Source organism: Musca domestica, unplaced genomic scaffold (genome assembly GCF_030504385.1).
Source record: "Musca domestica strain aabys unplaced genomic scaffold, Musca_domestica.polishedcontigs.V.1.1 48, whole genome shotgun sequence".
NCBI lineage: Eukaryota > Metazoa > Arthropoda > Insecta > Diptera > Muscidae > Musca > Musca domestica.
The window spans coordinates 4,002,506-4,019,447 of record NW_026712340.1 but is presented as its reverse complement, the minus strand read 5'-3'; the positions used below and the strand labels follow the sequence as shown (position 1 = coordinate 4,019,447).

Genomic DNA, 16,942 nt, shown 5'->3' with positions numbered 1-16,942 from the left:
TACAACAAAATCCGCTACAGTTGGTGGGTGGATGGATAGTTGTGGATGTCTGACATCGATCAAATGTTTTGTTCAATAACGTATAGATTTCAAGTAAATGTGCCAATCATGTTTGAAGAATGTTATATTTGGCTAAGCTCACCAAAAAATGATTACATAGCTATAAAAACACACAAAAATCACTTGGCCGTCTGTCTCAATGACACACGCATTTAGAATATTTTTTGTTGGTGGTTACCTACGAAAAGAAGGGGAAATCATAAATAATAAAAAATACTTAAATGTGTGATTTAAAGCTTGAATGGATTTGGGTTCTATGTATATATGTTTGTAGGTGCGTGTATATCTGTGACTTTGATTAAGAGCTAAATTAAAAATATGTGTCGAATTCAGAATTCATTTGGTCAACGGCAAATGTGTTTTACGTCATTTTTTTATTTTTAAGAAGTTAAAATAGTCGATTGAATTGTGTTTAATATGCCGTTACTTTTCTGTTAGCAGTGGATTGAAAAAAATTATGTTTTAATATTTTATTTACCAAAATGGATTTAAAGGGGAAGTATGGCCTTTTAACAGTTGTTCAGTAATCGATTTAATGATCAATAATCGGCGTTACTTGGAACATATAGGGGAAAAAGTTACATAGAGAGTAAATGAGACATTGACATTTTTGAGCTATGATTAAGGTTATATAACGTTTCAACTTTGACGGAGAGATGGCGCTGGGAATATAAATATATCTGTAGCCGAATTCTACATATATTTTATACCCTCCACCTTGAAAAGGAGAGTATATTCAATTTGTAACATCCTTAAATATTCGTCGTAGACCCCATAAAGTATATATATTCAATTCTATTTCGATTTAGCGATGTCCGTCTGTCTGTCTGTCAAAATCGCTATACAGCCCACATTATTTGCAGAATTTGTATTGTGTCTAGGATGGTTGGTATTGAAAATGAGATATATTGGTCCACGTTGGTCCCATATAACTGTACCTCCCGATATTCGGCATTTTGATGATTTTTGTCACATTTTTTTCACGGATTTGTCAGAAAATTGGTGTTTGTTGGTCATAATGGGTATAATGATGTCCGTCTGTCTGTTGAAGTCATGATACAGCCTACATTATTTGACGTAGAGCTTCAACATTTGGCAGAACAATTTGAATTTTGCCTAGTGTTTTGTGTCTTGTGTGAAATATATCGGTCCACTGTTTGGTATAGCCGCCATGTAACGGTACCTCCCAATATTCGACATTTTTATGATTTTTGCTATATTTTTTCAAGGAATTGCCTAAAACTCCTGTGGCGAAACATTGTATGTATAGGTACATGTTTTCGTATAGCCCTCATAAGCCGGTACCTCTCGATATTCGGCATTTTGATGATTTTTGCCACATTTTTTCACGGATTTGTCTGAAAATTGGTATTTGTTGGTCATAATGGTTTCTAGCTCCGGTGGCGAAACATTGCATGTATAGGTCCGCGTTTTGGCATAGCCCCCATATAACGGTATCTCCCGATATTCGGCAATTTGTATTTGTTGTTCATAATAGATTCTGGCTGCGGTGGCGAAACATTGTATGTAAATGTTCACTTTTTTGTATAGCCCCATATGGGGGTATCTCCCAATATTCGATATTTTGATAATATTTTCCACATTTTTCCACGAATATGTCTAAAATTTGGTATTTGTGGGTCATAATGGGTTCTAATGTTTCATTTACCCTAAGGTGGAGGGTATTAAAAGTTCGGCCCGGCCGAACTTAATGATTTTTTTACTTGTTTTCTGTGACTTACCAGCTCCAAATCTAGTCTAGTCAGCGATTTGTCTTTTTTTTTATAAAATTTTTTAAATTGAAATGTTCATATATCGTACTAAACTTTCAGACTTTCAAGATTTTATATATATATGTTTCAAGTTTTTCCTTTTCTGGTGAGTGACTTTAATATCAAATCTGAGCTCTATCCATTCACCCAATGCCAAATATAGTAACATTTAGTACGCATATCGAAAGTAATTTATATGTCTCCATACTAGACACTAACAGTGATCCCCAATTAGTAACATTTGGTACAATTTCCAAAACCATCGCCAGATCTCAGCACCAGATACTAACAGAGACCTCAATATCAAATTTCGGGATTCAAGCTCTATCCATTCACTCAACGGCAATTTTAGTACACTATAGTACTTTTTGTACAATCATAGTACGCATTCCTAAATCCACCTCCCTCCCCACAGTGGCCTTTATATTAAAATTCAGAATTCCAGCTCCATTCTAAGACCCAATCCCAAATTTATTACCATAAATTTCGTACAGTTATACTACGCATATCTAAATCCAATTCCTTTTCCTCTCTCTAGACACCAATAATAATCTCGATACCAAATTTCGGGATTCCAGCTCTATCCCTTCAACCAATATCAAATTGCTAGATTTCAGCACTATCCCTTCACCCACTTAGTATCATTTACCATTTTTTGTATAATTTTAGTACACATTTTTAAAACCACTTTTATGATTCAAAACCTAATTCCAGATACTAACAGAGACGTCGATATTAAATTCCAGTGCTATTCTTTCACTTAATACCAAATGTAGTACTATTTAGCACTTTTCTTACAATTCTAGTACACATTTCCAAAACAACCTCCATATCTTGACTACAGACACCAATAGCGTCGTCCATATCAAATTTCAGAATTTTACTTGTATTTCTTCACTCAATACCAAATTTAGTAAAATTTAGTACTTTTTCTACAATTATAGTACATATTTCCAAAACTACCTCCATATCTTAATTTCATATACAAACAGAAAACTCAATATCAAATTAGAGGACTCCAGATCCCTCCCTTCCTCCAATACAAAATGTAGTACAATTTAGTACTTTCCGTACAAATATAGGACGCATTTCCAAACCACCGCCAAATCTCAAACGCAAAAACCATCATTAGTAGTACGCATGTCAAAAACCACCTTTTTTATCACGAACCTACCACCTAAAGGGACCCCAACACAAATTGCCAATATTTTAACTTGATCCGTTCTCACATAACCAAACTCTTCCAAGTTTAGTAAAATTAATACAGTTCATACAATAAGTACATATTTCCATAATCATCATACTTAGCACCATTTAGTACATTTCGTACAAATATAGCACGCCAAATCTCAAAGACAGATTCCATCAGTAATCTAAATATCAAATTTCAAAATTGTATATATATTCTTTAATCCAAGTTTAAATATGATGCATCTCAGTACTTTTCCTACAATTATGGTACACATTTCCGAAATCACCGCTATAAATCCAAGGTACCCATGAACAACGACCCTAATACCAAGTTTAGGATTTCAAGCACTATCCGTTCACCCAATATCAAAGTGTACTAAATATAGTACAATTTAGTACTTTTTGTGCACTTGCAGTAGAGATTTCCAAAACTACATTTTTATTACAAAACCAACAGACCCCACAGCAAAAAAAAAAAAAAATCAAAATTCAACTTCATCCGTTCTCCCTAAACCAAACTGTTCCTAAATTAAGTACTTTAGTACTTTCCGACATTACATTAACATTTAAGAAAACCCTTTGGTACATCTATCCTGCAGTGACTCTCGTTCCAAATTTCAGAATTCTAGCTATAATGTTGACATTTGGAATAAGAACTATGTTATGTTTAGGAGGTGATTTTGGAAATTTATACTAAGTGTAAGAACTGGACTATATGGAACTAAATATGGCACACTTTGGTTTTGGGTGTTAGTGTGTTGTGTCAAGATTTGCAGGTGGTTTTGGAAATATGTTCTAAATTATTTAGTAAAATTTAGTACTTTTTCTACAATTATAGTACATATTTCCAAAACTACCTCCATATCTTAATTTCATATACAAACAGAAAACTCAATATCAAATTAGAGGACTCCAGATCCCTCCCTTCCTCCAATACAAAATGTAGTACAATTTAGTACTTTCCGTACAAATATAGGACGCATTTCCAAACCACCGCCAAATCTCAAACGCAAAAACCATCATTAGTAGTACGCATGTCAAAAACCACCTTTTTTATCACGAACCTACCACCTAAAGGGACCCCAACACAAATTGCCAATATTTTAACTTGATCCGTTCTCACATAACCAAACTCTTCCAAGTTTAGTAAAATTAATACAGTTCATACAATAAGTACATATTTCCATAATCATCATACTTAGCACCATTTAGTACATTTCGTACAAATATAGCACGCCAAATCTCAAAGACAGATTCCATCAGTAATCTAAATATCAAATTTCAAAATTGTATATATATTCTTTAATCCAAGTTTAAATATGATGCATCTCAGTACTTTTCCTACAATTATGGTACACATTTCCGAAATCACCGCTATAAATCCAAGGTACCCATGAACAACGACCCTAATACCAAGTTTAGGATTTCAAGCACTATCCGTTCACCCAATATCAAAGTGTACTAAATATAGTACAATTTAGTACTTTTTGTGCACTTGCAGTAGAGATTTCCAAAACTACATTTTTATTACAAAACCAACAGACCCCACAGCAAAAAAAAAAAAAATCAAAATTCAACTTCATCCGTTCTCCCTAAACCAAACTGTTCCTAAATTAAGTACTTTAGTACTTTCCGACATTACATTAACATTTAAGAAAACCCTTTGGTACATCTATCCTGCAGTGACTCTCGTTCCAAATTTCAGAATTCTAGCTATAATGTTGACATTTGGAATAAGAACTATGTTATGTTTAGGAGGTGATTTTGGAAATTTATACTAAGTGTAAGAACTGGACTATATGGAACTAAATGTGGCACACTTTGGTTTTGGGTGTTAGTGTGTTGTGTCAAGATTTGCAGGTGGTTTTGGAAATATGTTCTAAATTAGTACGGAAAGTACTAAATGGTACTGACTTTAGAAGATGAAGAAGGAATAGCGTTAGAAATCTGAAATTTGGTATTAGTGCGGTGGGGTTAATTTATGGAAGTGGATTTGGTAATACGTACCGAAAAGGTACCAAAAGTACTAAATGATATTAAATTCTGTATTTGGCAATAGACAGGGCTGAAAATCTGAAATTTGAATTGGTGGTCTTTTGGGATAGACGCACCGAAAGGGCTTTTGAAAATTCGAACTATAAGTATACTAAAAGTACTTAATGGTACTATATTTTGTACCATTTGAAATTATTTAAATGGATAGAGGTAAAATTGTGAAATTTGATACAGAAAATGGGTCATATCGGTCCACTTTTTAGAATTGCCTCCTTGAGAGCATAACTCCGATTTCAAGCATTTTTTATGTTTTGGCAATGTTATGGTTTATTATCTTTTTTGGCAACATAGCTCATGCATTTTCCATGTTTTGTTTCACTGTCAAACATCTTCTGTTTCGTCTATAAATTAAACGAATATCGACAATGTAAAGATAACTCCGGAACTGAATTTAGTTCAAGTTTTCCTCTTGGCGGTCCTATACCCTGGTAGAATGGATTGAATATTGGCATCAACTTACGTTCACTACCCACATGGCGGAATCATCCAATTGAATCTATTTATTCCTTGATACCTTTATCATTTCTTTGCATACCGATCTTCGGTTACTTCCTTCCCTAGAATTACTCATTCATTAAATGAATGGAATGAAATAGACGTTTCACATTTGCTTGTTGCGATTCGATACGATACGATCGCTACGATTGAAGGTAATTAATTTATGCATATACGAGTAACGTAGGTATACATACATATATATGTATATATATACATGTATGGACATTGTTCTACCACTCATGTCTGATGCCATTGCGATCTCAATGCTTGACTGATTATACAAATTTATGTAGAAATTGAAAGGAGGCGTTGTTGTTTCTTCTAATTCTTTTTTCTTCATTCCATTTTGTAAGAAATACACTCGAAAGCATTTATTTGAATTGGTTCTATACAAAAATTACTTTGAAATTCTCGTTTTCACAAGAAACAAAAAAAAAAAAAACTGGAAAAAATCTGCCAAATTCAGAGTAACGTTGTGGGCGTCTTTGAAGCCAGTCTGTGCCTCAGTCATGTTTTTTTTATTCTAAAGAATTGTGAATTTATATCTCTGAGACAGTTTCAAGGTTATTGATTGTTTGAAATATCAATCAGTTGAATGAATCGTAGAAATCGAATCATCAGACAACACCTTCGCAAATAAAAGAATTTGAATATCTTTTTGTGTGCAAGAAGAGTTGACATATATGGGATTTTGACGTCAGATGAAGCAATTTTAAGATTGATAAATAACTGTTCAATAAGAAAAGATTAACGGCCGATTAGGGATGGGATTGTTTTAGGGGAAATTTTAAAAAAAGATAAGTAATGCTTTAAATGAGGATATTAAAATATAAATGAATTAAAAGGCTTCACGGTGAAAAAATATATAAAATATACTCCCCCACTTTCTCATAGGCAAAATTCATCGACGAAAAATTTTCCTATAGTAAAAATGATGAAAGTAAGATAACCGCCAATGTGAATCTATATTAATAAAAACATGTAAAAAACATTAAGTTCGGCCGGGCCAAACTTTTAATACCCTCCACCTTAGGGTAAAGGAAACATTAGAAGAAATGTGGCAAAAACCATTAAAATGCCGAATATCGGGACCTACACATGCAAAGTTTCGCCAACGGAGCTAGAACCCATTATGATCTACAAATACCAATTTTTAGACAAATACGTGAAAAAATGTGGCAAAAATCATCAAATTAACGAATATCGGGAGGTACCGTTATATGGGGGCTATACCAAAACGTGGACCTATAATTACAATGACTCGCCACACGAACTGGGACCCATTATGATCTACAACAAAAATTTTCAGAGAAATTCGTGAAAGAATGTGTCAAAAATCCTCAAAATACCGAATATTGGGAGGTACCGTCATATGGGGACTATACCAAATCGTGGACCTATACATACAATGTTTCGCCACACAAACTAGGACCCATTATGATCAACAAATTCAAATTTTTAGACAAATCAGTGAAAAAATGTGGCAAAAACCATCAAAATACCGAATATCGGGAGGTACCGTTATATGGGGGCTATACCAAATTGTGGACCCATACATGCAATGTTTCGCTACCGGAGCTGGAACCCATTATGACCAACAAATACCAAATTTTAGACAAATCCGTGAAAAAATGTGGCAAAAATAATCAAAATACCGAATATCGGGTGGTACCTTTATATGGGGGCTATACCAAAACGTGGATATATCTCATTTTCAATATTAACCATCCTAGACACAATACAAATTGCTTTGCTAAATTTAGGCGCTCTACGTCAAATAATGTGGGCTGTATCGTGATTTCAACAGACAGACGGACATCATTAAATCGACTTTATGCTGATTATGAATATATATACTTTATGGGGTCTAAGACGAATATTTAAAGATGTTACAAACGGAGTGACAAAGTTAATATACCCTTCTTTCCAAAGTGGAGAGTAAAGTAATTGACTGACTGACTGACTTAATGATTTATCAACTCCCAGGCGAAACGGCTGAAGCTAGAATCTCGAAATTTTGGGTGAGGGTCACTCTTAGATAAGGCTGGGTTTTTGGAAATTCGTACTAGAACGGTACGAAAAGTACTAAAAGGTACTAAATATGCATTTGTATTTGACGAACCAGTAGAGCTAGAACTCTTTCATTTGGAATAAGGGTCGCTAATTGAGTGAGTGATGGATGTTCCAAAGGGATTTTGGAAATTCGCACTATAAGTGTACAAAGGTACAAAGGTGATTTCGTATTATTTGAACAGTTAGAGCTAAAAACTTGAAATTTGGTATGGGAATGAAGGTTGAGTACTGTCGATGTAAGGGGATAGCTTTGGAAGTGTGTACTCATTAATACGAAAAGTACTAAACGGTACTAAATTTCGTACAATTTGAATTTGGAGGAACGGAACAGAACATTACTGGCAGAGTCTATGATTGGGGTATGGGCATAATTTTTAAAATTTGTACTTATGTACAAAATGGTACTAAATTTGGGGAAAAGATAGAACTGGAATCCTTAAATTTGGAAGTAAGATTACTTTGCATTGTAGAAATGGGGTATGTAGGTAGTTTTGAAAATTTGTACTTATGTGTACGAAATGGTACCAAACTTGGCACAATTAAAATTTTCGGAGAACCGATAGAGTCGGAAATCTTAAACTTGAAAATAAGATTTATCTTGCATTCTAGGACTGAAAAATGTAGTTAGTTTTGAAAATTTGTAATAATCTGTACTAAATTTGGTACAATTTCAATTTTGGGAGAACCAATAGAGTTGGAATCCTGAAATTTGGAACTAAGTTTACTATTGCTTTGCAGGTCTGAGGTATGTAGGTGGTTTTGGGAATTCGTACTTATGTGTACGAAATGGTACTAAATTTGGTACAATTTAAATTTTGGGTAAACCCATGGTACAATAAGGAGGTAGAACAGCTTTGTAAAAGTACAAATATACAGCCCTGATGCTATGCCCGCTTCCTGTCAGACTCATTCAAAATTATATACAACAAGTTGTTTTTGTTTTTTTTTTCATATTTTTCCTCAATTTTCAAATGAGTTAAATAGCGCGAAAATGAATGAAAGGCCTGAATATTCTCTCAAAAATATGATCCAAACTGTTCAGTCTTTCAATTTTATGGCTAAATTGGTTAATAGCTTTAATGCGTGAGCCGTAACGTACGTTTCTTCCAATGATTGGTTTTGAAAGTATTTTATTTTCATTTTTCAAAACAATAAATACATACACAAAATTGGCATAAGTCGGGCACACTTAGAAAAAAATTGTATTCAGCTGGTAGCTTACCTTATTTTTGTACCATGGGTAAACCGGTAAAGTTGGAAGCCTAAAATTTCAAAATAAGTACTACAAGAGTACAAAATGTAAAAAGGGTACAAAGTATAGTATTGATCATAAGGATAGTTAGATTTCTGAGTTTTGGTGTTTGGGAATTGGTGTGTTGTATTGAGATATGCAGGTGGTATTGGAAATATGATTGATATTAGATGTATGAAAGGTATTAAATGGCACTAAAATTTTAATTGTGGTCGATGTTCGTGTGTAGGTTTGAGATTGAGTGGTTTTAGAATTACGTACTAAAAAGTACTAAATTTGGTATTTGGCTATGGAATTAAGTTGGAAGTCTAAAATTTGGAATTTTGTGCGAATTGGTTGATAAATGGCTGGGAACTTGGAAATACCTACTAAAAAGTACGGAAATTACTAAATAGTATCAACTTCGGTACCTGCAGAAGAAATAGAGCAAGAAATATGTGTACCAGAAGTACTAAAGTGCACTAAATGTGGTACCATTTGGATACCACAACGGATAGAGAAAGAACCTTGAAATTTGATATGAGAATCAAGTCTGAAAAATGGTGTTGATAGGAGGAGGTGATTTTGATATATGTGGGATATCTCAAATTTGGCTTAGTGTTGATTTAGGGTTGGGAGCTGGAAATTATTCATCCAATTTATAACTTGATATTAATAAATTGTGGTCATTTATATAATGCATTTTATTTGGGGTAAAACATTAGCTTTTGCTTTATTGTCAAAAAATTTGTTTCAGAAGGTAATCAATTCTAATTTTAAAAATAAAGCATTCAGAGAAAATGCTGATGGATATTTCGAAATTTTGTTGACAATATATCCTAAAAAGCTACAAATTCAACAAAAATCAAGATTTTGGTAAGAAAAATTCATTCTAAAATCATAAATATGCGTTTTTTTAATAACGTTGCAAGACTTGGGACACCAACAGAATTTTGATCTATTCCTAATCAAAAAATCCATCTTTCATCGCCTCCGGTCGCATCTGCATGTTAGCACCCTTGTAAACATTAAACAATAATCGTAACTAAGATTTTATCCTCAAAAATTTTGTGAAGAATTATTAATTTTTAAACTTCATTGTAATTCCAGTCATTCCACATGTGCAACACCCTCCAAAATGCCCAAACTGCATTCTTTATGCGTTGCATTCGACTTTGAAATATTCTCTTCTGCTGAGCAATCTAACTTAACACAAGAAAATCTGGTAATTTATTCAATATTTATTCGCTGCATTAAAAAACAAAGGACGTGATGCTATCATGAAACTAGGGAGGCAATTGAGCACAAAGTAGCAAAGGCTTAATGCCTTCCAAATGATCGATAAAGATAGATAGGAAAAGTACAGTGACTGGCAAATGTAAGAAGACATTGAGGTCTTCTATAGTATCTAGAAGACAAAACTTCTAGAAGATCTTGAGGTCATTTATAGTCCTAACGTCATTTAGAAGAACTGGAAATCTTCAACATTCGTTAAAATACTTTGGAGATTTTCAGGTCTCCTATAGTTAATAGTTAATAATAATATAGGCCTTGAAGTCTTCTTTTGGCCATAGAAGGCCTTGAGGTCTTCTATTGGTCATAGAAGGCCTTGAGGCCTTCTATTGGTCATGGAAGGTCTTGAGGTCTTCTATTGGCCATAGAAGGCCTTGAGGTCTTCTATACGCCATAGAAGGCCTTGAGGTCTTCTATACGCCATAGAAGGCCTTGAGGTCTTCTATACGCCATAGAAGGCCTTGAGGTCTTCTATACGCCATAGAAGGCCTTGAGGTCTTCTATACGCCATAGAAGGCCTTGAGGTCTTCTATACGCCATAGAAGGCCTTGAGGTCTTCTATACGCCATAGAAGGCCTTGAGGTCTTCTATACGCCATAGAAGGCCTTGAGGTCTTCTATACGCCATAGAAGGCCTTGAGGCCTTTTATACGCCATAGAAGGCCTTGAGGTCTTCTATACGCCATAGAAGGCCTTGAGGTCTTCTATACGCCATAGAAGGCCTTGAGGCCTTTTATACGTCATAGAAGGCCTTGAGGTCTTCTATACGCCATAGAAGGCCTTGAGGTCTTCTATACGCCATAGAAGGCCTTGAGGTCTTCTATACGCCATAGAAGGCCTTGAGGTCTTCTATACGCCATAGAAGGCCTTGAGGTCTTCTATACGCCATAGAAGGCCTTGAGGTCTTCTATACGCCATAGAAGGCCTTGATGTCTTCTATACGCCATAGAAGACCTTGAGGTCTTCTATAGTCCATAGACGGTCTTGAGGTCTTCTATACGCCATAGAAGGCCTTGAGGTATTCTATAGTTCATAGAAGGGCTTGAGGTCTTCTATAGGAGGAGCCATAGAAGGCCTTGAAGTCTTCTATAGTCCATAGAAGGCCTTCTATAACCTTAAGGTCTTCTACAGTCCATAGAAGGCCTTGAGGTCTTCTATAGCCCATAGAAGGCCTTGAGGTCTTCTATAGTCCATAGAAGGCCTTGAGGTCTTCTATAGTCCATAGAAGACCTTGAGGTCTTCTATAGTCCATAGAAGACCTTGAGGTCTTCTATAGAAGGCCTTGAGATTTTCCATAGAAGGCCTTGAGGTTTTCCATAGAAGGCCTTGAGGTTTTCCATGGAAGGCCTTGAGGTTTTCCATAGAAGGCCCTGAGGTCTTCCATAGAAGGCCTTGAGGTCTTCCATAGAAGGGCTTGAGGTCTGTTTGGAAGATCTTAATGTCTCTCTTAAATATTGTAGAATATCCAGATTTTAAATACCCTCTATTTCCCATAGAAGACCCAGAGGCAACATGAATCTTTTATGTTTTCTCTTGGACGTGAAAAACGTTGAGGTCTTCTATAGTCTTAGAAGTGCTTTAAATTTATTATAATGTTACTTTTTTTACTGCGTCACATTCTTTGAAACTAAAATGATTATTTAGGAATTCCAATGACTTTATTAAAAAACCAAAAAATCTTATTCTTTCGTTTCAGTATGAAGTTTTCTAAAAATAGTCCCATGAATAATTTGTTTTATTTTTTTTGTCGTGGATGGATGGATGGACGATGATCTATGAAAATTATGGATTTTCTACATGTTTTCATATATTTTGACAGGTGATATCAGTTAGCCTTCAACCGATTCTTGAAAATAATAAAGGAGGACACAAAATGAAGACAACAAAACATTGTTGCATGTTCTACAAGTGAATCACGTACTACACCAGATCCATGAACCAGGAGGACAGGTAAGTCGTCACGACAGACAGCCAAATGGACGGACGGACGGATATTTGTTGGGACAGACAATTTGTCTTATTTTTATCACAAAAGACAATAAAACTAAAGAGAAACTCTGCGACCGGAGATGCCTTCACGACCATGCCACTGTGTGCGAGTGGACGCGTGTGCGTGCGTGCTTTGTTTTTCCTAAGGATTGTTCCTATTCCTGTCGAGACTGTTAATTTTTCTGAGCAGCATAAAGAAAAATTATGACCACGTTTGAAAGGGTTCTGTTTCATCTTGTCGTCCGGCTTTCCACAGTTACTTTGTTAGGTTGAAGCGTGTTTTTCAACAGGCCTTTGTTAATTCTTAAAGTACACAGCCAGCGAAGGCATTGGGGCAGCTGCTTGCCGGCCTACCATTGTCATTCTATTCCCAGAGCAATATTCATGTAGCCAGTAATGTCATGGTTGGTTGGTGATGACTACATCCCCATGGCAAGAAGGGGGAAATGTGTGTGTGTGGATTGGTCTAAGTGTAGTTTAGGGATTTAGTAAGCCATCGCCTTAAATTGTGCCTGTTATGGCTTTTAACAACTCGCTGCTCTGGCTGACTTAACAAATTGCCTTGCAACGTGTTGTTGTCCAACTGCAAGAGGGTTTTTTTTTTCTTGAGTTTCTTGGTATTATTTTTTCTTGATTTGAAATTTATTTTTAGAATTACTAATATGCACAACAAATTTACGACATGTTTGCGTGGCATTTATGTATGATCTTTTGTACAGTGGAGGGTAAATGTGGTCACACAGTATATTTATAATATGAATAAATATAAAGATACGATGAAATACTTTCACAAACTGACACCCTCTTTGATAATGAAATGTTTTCTAAAAAGGAAAAAGTGGACCTTTATTATGAGATCGTCTTTCTCTTACAGACATTTTGATATTTTAAAACAACTGAAAATGAAATCTCCGAGTCGAGGATCAAAAGTTTATAGAAAACCAGAAGGTCTTGTTGGGGGAAAATGTCTTTTTGTGGGAAGATCAGAAGGTCTTCTTATGGAAAATAGGAAGGGGTTCCTTTAGAAAAAATAGGTTTTTTTAAAAAAAAAGACTACAGACAAGAAGGTCACTCAATAGAACACCAATTTTGATATTTTAAAAGAACTGAAAATAAAGTCTCCGACTCGGAGATCGAAAGAGAGATTGTAAATGTCCAGTAGGTTTTCTTAAAAACCAGAAAGTAGTCTTATAGAAAACCAGAAGGTCTTGTTGGGGGGAAATGTCTTTTTGCGGGAAAAGTCCTTTTTGTGGGAAGATCAGAAGGTTTTCTTATGGAAAACAGGAAGGTCTTCTTATAGAATACAAATAGGCCTTCTTAAAAAAGACTACAGACAAGAAGGTCATTCAATAGAACACCATCCTGTGGAAGACATTGAAGCCTTCCAGCAATATATACTTCGATGAGAATACCTCCAGTTCTTCTATAAAAATGAATGGAGGAATTATAAGACGTCTGTCCGGATTTATATAAGAAGACATTCTGGTCAGCTATAAGAACACTTTCTGGTCTACTATAAGAAAATGTTCTGGTCCTTAACAAAAAGGCTTTCTGGTCTTCTATTAGAAGACTTTTTGGTGTTCCGTAGCAAGATCTTCTGGTCTTCCATAAGAAGACCTTCTTCTATCAGAATAATCCCTTCTTGTCTTTTATCAGAACAGAACTTCTGGTAATCTATTAGAAAAAGACCTTCAGATCTACTACGTGAAGATCTTCTGGTCTTCTATAGGAAGAATGCCTTTTGATCTTTTATAAAAAGAATACCTTTTTTAAGAAGAAGACCATCTGGTCTTCTATAAAAAGAAGTCCTTCTGGTCTTTTATGGGAAGAAGATCTTCTGGTCTTCTATCACAAGAAGACCTTCTGGTCTTTTGTAAGAAGAAGACCCTCTGGTCTTCTATAAGAAGAAGACCTTCTGGTCTTTTATAAGAAGAAGACCTTCTGGTCCTCCACAGGAAGAAGACCTTTTGGTCCTCTACAGGAAGAAGACCTTCTGGTCTTCTAATGAAAGAAGACCTTCTGGTTTTCTACAGAAAGAAGACCTTCTGGTCTTCTATAGGAAGAAGACTTTCTGGTCTTCTATATTAAGAAGACTTTCTGGTCTTCTACAGGACGAAGACTTTCTGGTCTTCTATAGAAAGAAGACCTTCTGGTCTTCTATCAGAAGAAGAATTTCTTGTCTTCTATAAGAAGAAGACCTTCTGGTCTTTTGTAAGAATAAAACCTTTTGATCTTTTATAAGAAGAAGACTTTCTGGTCCTCCACAGGAAGAAGACCTTCTGGTCCTCTATAGGAAGAAGACCTTCTGGTCCTCTATAGGAAGAAGACCTTCTGGTCCTATACAGGAAGAAGACCTTCTGGTCCTCTACAGAAAGAAGACCTTCTGGTCTTCTACAGAAAGAAGACCTTCTGGGTTTCTACAGAAAGAAGACCTTCTGGTCTTCTATAGGAAGAAGACTTTCTGGTCTTCTATAGGAAGAAGACTTTCTGGTCTTCTACAGGAAGAAGACTTTCTGGTCTTCTATAGGAAGAAGAACTTCTGGTCTTCTATCAGAAGAAGAATTTCTTGTCTTCTATAAGAAGAAGACCTTCTGGTCTTTTGTAAGAATAAGACCTTTTGATCTTTTATAAGAAGAAGACTTTCTGGTCCTCCACAGGAAGAAGACCTTCTGGTCCTCTATAGGAAGAAGACCTTCTGGTCCTCTATAGGAAGAAGACCTTCTGGTCCTCTACAGGAAGAAGACCTTCTGGTCTTCTACAGAAAGAAGACCTTCTGGTCCTCTACAGAAAGAAGACCTTCTGGTCTTCTACAGAAAGAAGACCTTCTGGGTTTCTACAGAAAGAAGACCTTCTGGTCTTCTATAGGAAGAAGACTTTCTGGTCTTCTATAGGAAGAAGACTTTCTGGTCTTCTACAGGAAGAAGACTTTCTGGTCTTCTATAGGAAGAAGAACTTCTGGTCTTCTATCAGAAGAAGACCTTCTGGTCTTCTATAGGAAGAAGACCTTCTGGAATTCTATAGAAAGAAATCCTTCTGGTCTTCTATAGGAAGAAGACCTTCTGGTCTTTTATAGGAAGAAGACCTTCTGGAATTCTATAGGAAGAACACCTTCTTAACTTCTATAGGAAAAAAAACCTCTGGTCTACTGTAGGAAGAAGACCTTCTGGTCGTTTATAGGATGAAGACCTTCTGGTCTTCAATAGGAAGAAGACCTTCTGGTCTTCTATAGGAAGAAGACCTTCTGGTCTTCTATAGGAAGGCGAACATGAAGTTTCTAATTCCCCTAAATTCGGTATTTTACCAATTTTAGTTACAATATTCACCGAAATTGTTTCAAATTTTGTATTTAAAGTTCCTAATGGGTACTACAGCCTGTGACAGAAGATTATTTATGTAGGTCCAGGTCTTCATGTGCAAGCCATATATCGGTGCCTCACTATACTCCGTATTTTGTATTTTAATTTTTTCAAGTTTCGAATTTGAATATTGTAATGGTCTATGACAGAAATTGCCCATACAGGTCCGCGACTTCGTATAGACCCTAATATAAAGACAGCTCCCTATATTCGGTACTTTTAAGAATTCAACGAATTTTTATCGGATTTTATTTTTTTTTGAAAATTTCCAAATTCGTTCCAAATGTTGGAGCGTATTCCTACGTGGCCGAACATACTGCTTTGCTTGCTTGTTTCTCTGTGAGATGTTATATACATTTTTTATCATTTATGCGAAATATAAACATTTATTTCACCGTAAAAAACATATTCAAAATAACTCATGGGCTCAGGCAAATCACTAAATAAGAGATATGTTCTTTATTTATTCTAATTGCTTTATTCAATTTTCGTCAATTGAACACAAATCTGTACTGGCAACTGGTCTAGCCAGTTTTAAAACCAAGCGAGAAAAACCACGACAAATTATTGTCGATGGTCATAATGCAAAACAGTGTTTCGTTTTTTATTAATTAATTAAAAAATGTGTGGGTGAATGGATTTCAAAATATTGATATGACAGTATGAATCATATTAAGGGTCATTCGGTGGTTAATCTGTTGAACGCGATATAGTGTGGCTATGATGAGATTCCGATTGACAAAGTAATATTTTGTTTTTACACTAGTAGAAGAAGGCAAAGGTATGTATAGACTGAAAGAGAGCACCCGATGACCTTTTCATGTAAAATATACAATGGGCTGTGGCCTTTCAAATTTATATTTTCTATTAGCAAACAGTACATATTTTCCAAAATTAAAAGAAATCTATTCCTTAGTTTTAATATTTAATTATTTCAGTCTTTGGAACATGATATGTATACTATAGAATAAAATCAATATTTTAATAAGTAAAAAAGCTGTAAGTGCGAATTTGCAAATTCTCAAAAGCAATAAAATCCGTTAGAACTTCTGTTAGAATCTTAAAAATACCGAATGTAACTATTATATTAGGATCTATCTATCTGTTTATAATGTAGCTAAAATCATCAAAATACGGAATATAGGGAGGTACCATGGTGGTTATAAAACGTGGATCTGCACAGACAATTTTCTGTCATAGGCTGTAATATCCATTACGAACTTCAAATGCGAAATTTGAAACAATTCCGGTAAATAATGTCGCTGAAATCATGAAAATACCGAATATCGGGGGGTACCGTTACATGGGGGCTATACGTAGACGTGGACCTACATGACCCATTTTCTGTTTTATGTTGTAGTATCTATTACAAACTTCAAATACCAAATTTGAAACAATTCCGGTAAAAAATGTCGCTAAAATCAT

The 16,942-nt window shown here is 35.2% G+C and overlaps 1 long non-coding RNA gene across 1 annotated transcript; it reads left to right on the top strand.

Moving 5' to 3' along the window:
- The first annotated feature begins 9,638 nt into the window (after positions 1 to 9,638).
- On the top strand, positions 9,639 to 12,120 carry LOC131804749 (uncharacterized). Its single transcript, XR_009343256.1, has 3 exons — positions 9,639 to 9,756; positions 9,991 to 10,105; positions 11,869 to 12,120. It is a non-coding gene; the product is annotated as an uncharacterized LOC131804749 (long non-coding RNA).
- Positions 12,121 to 16,942: the final 4,822 nt, after the last annotated feature.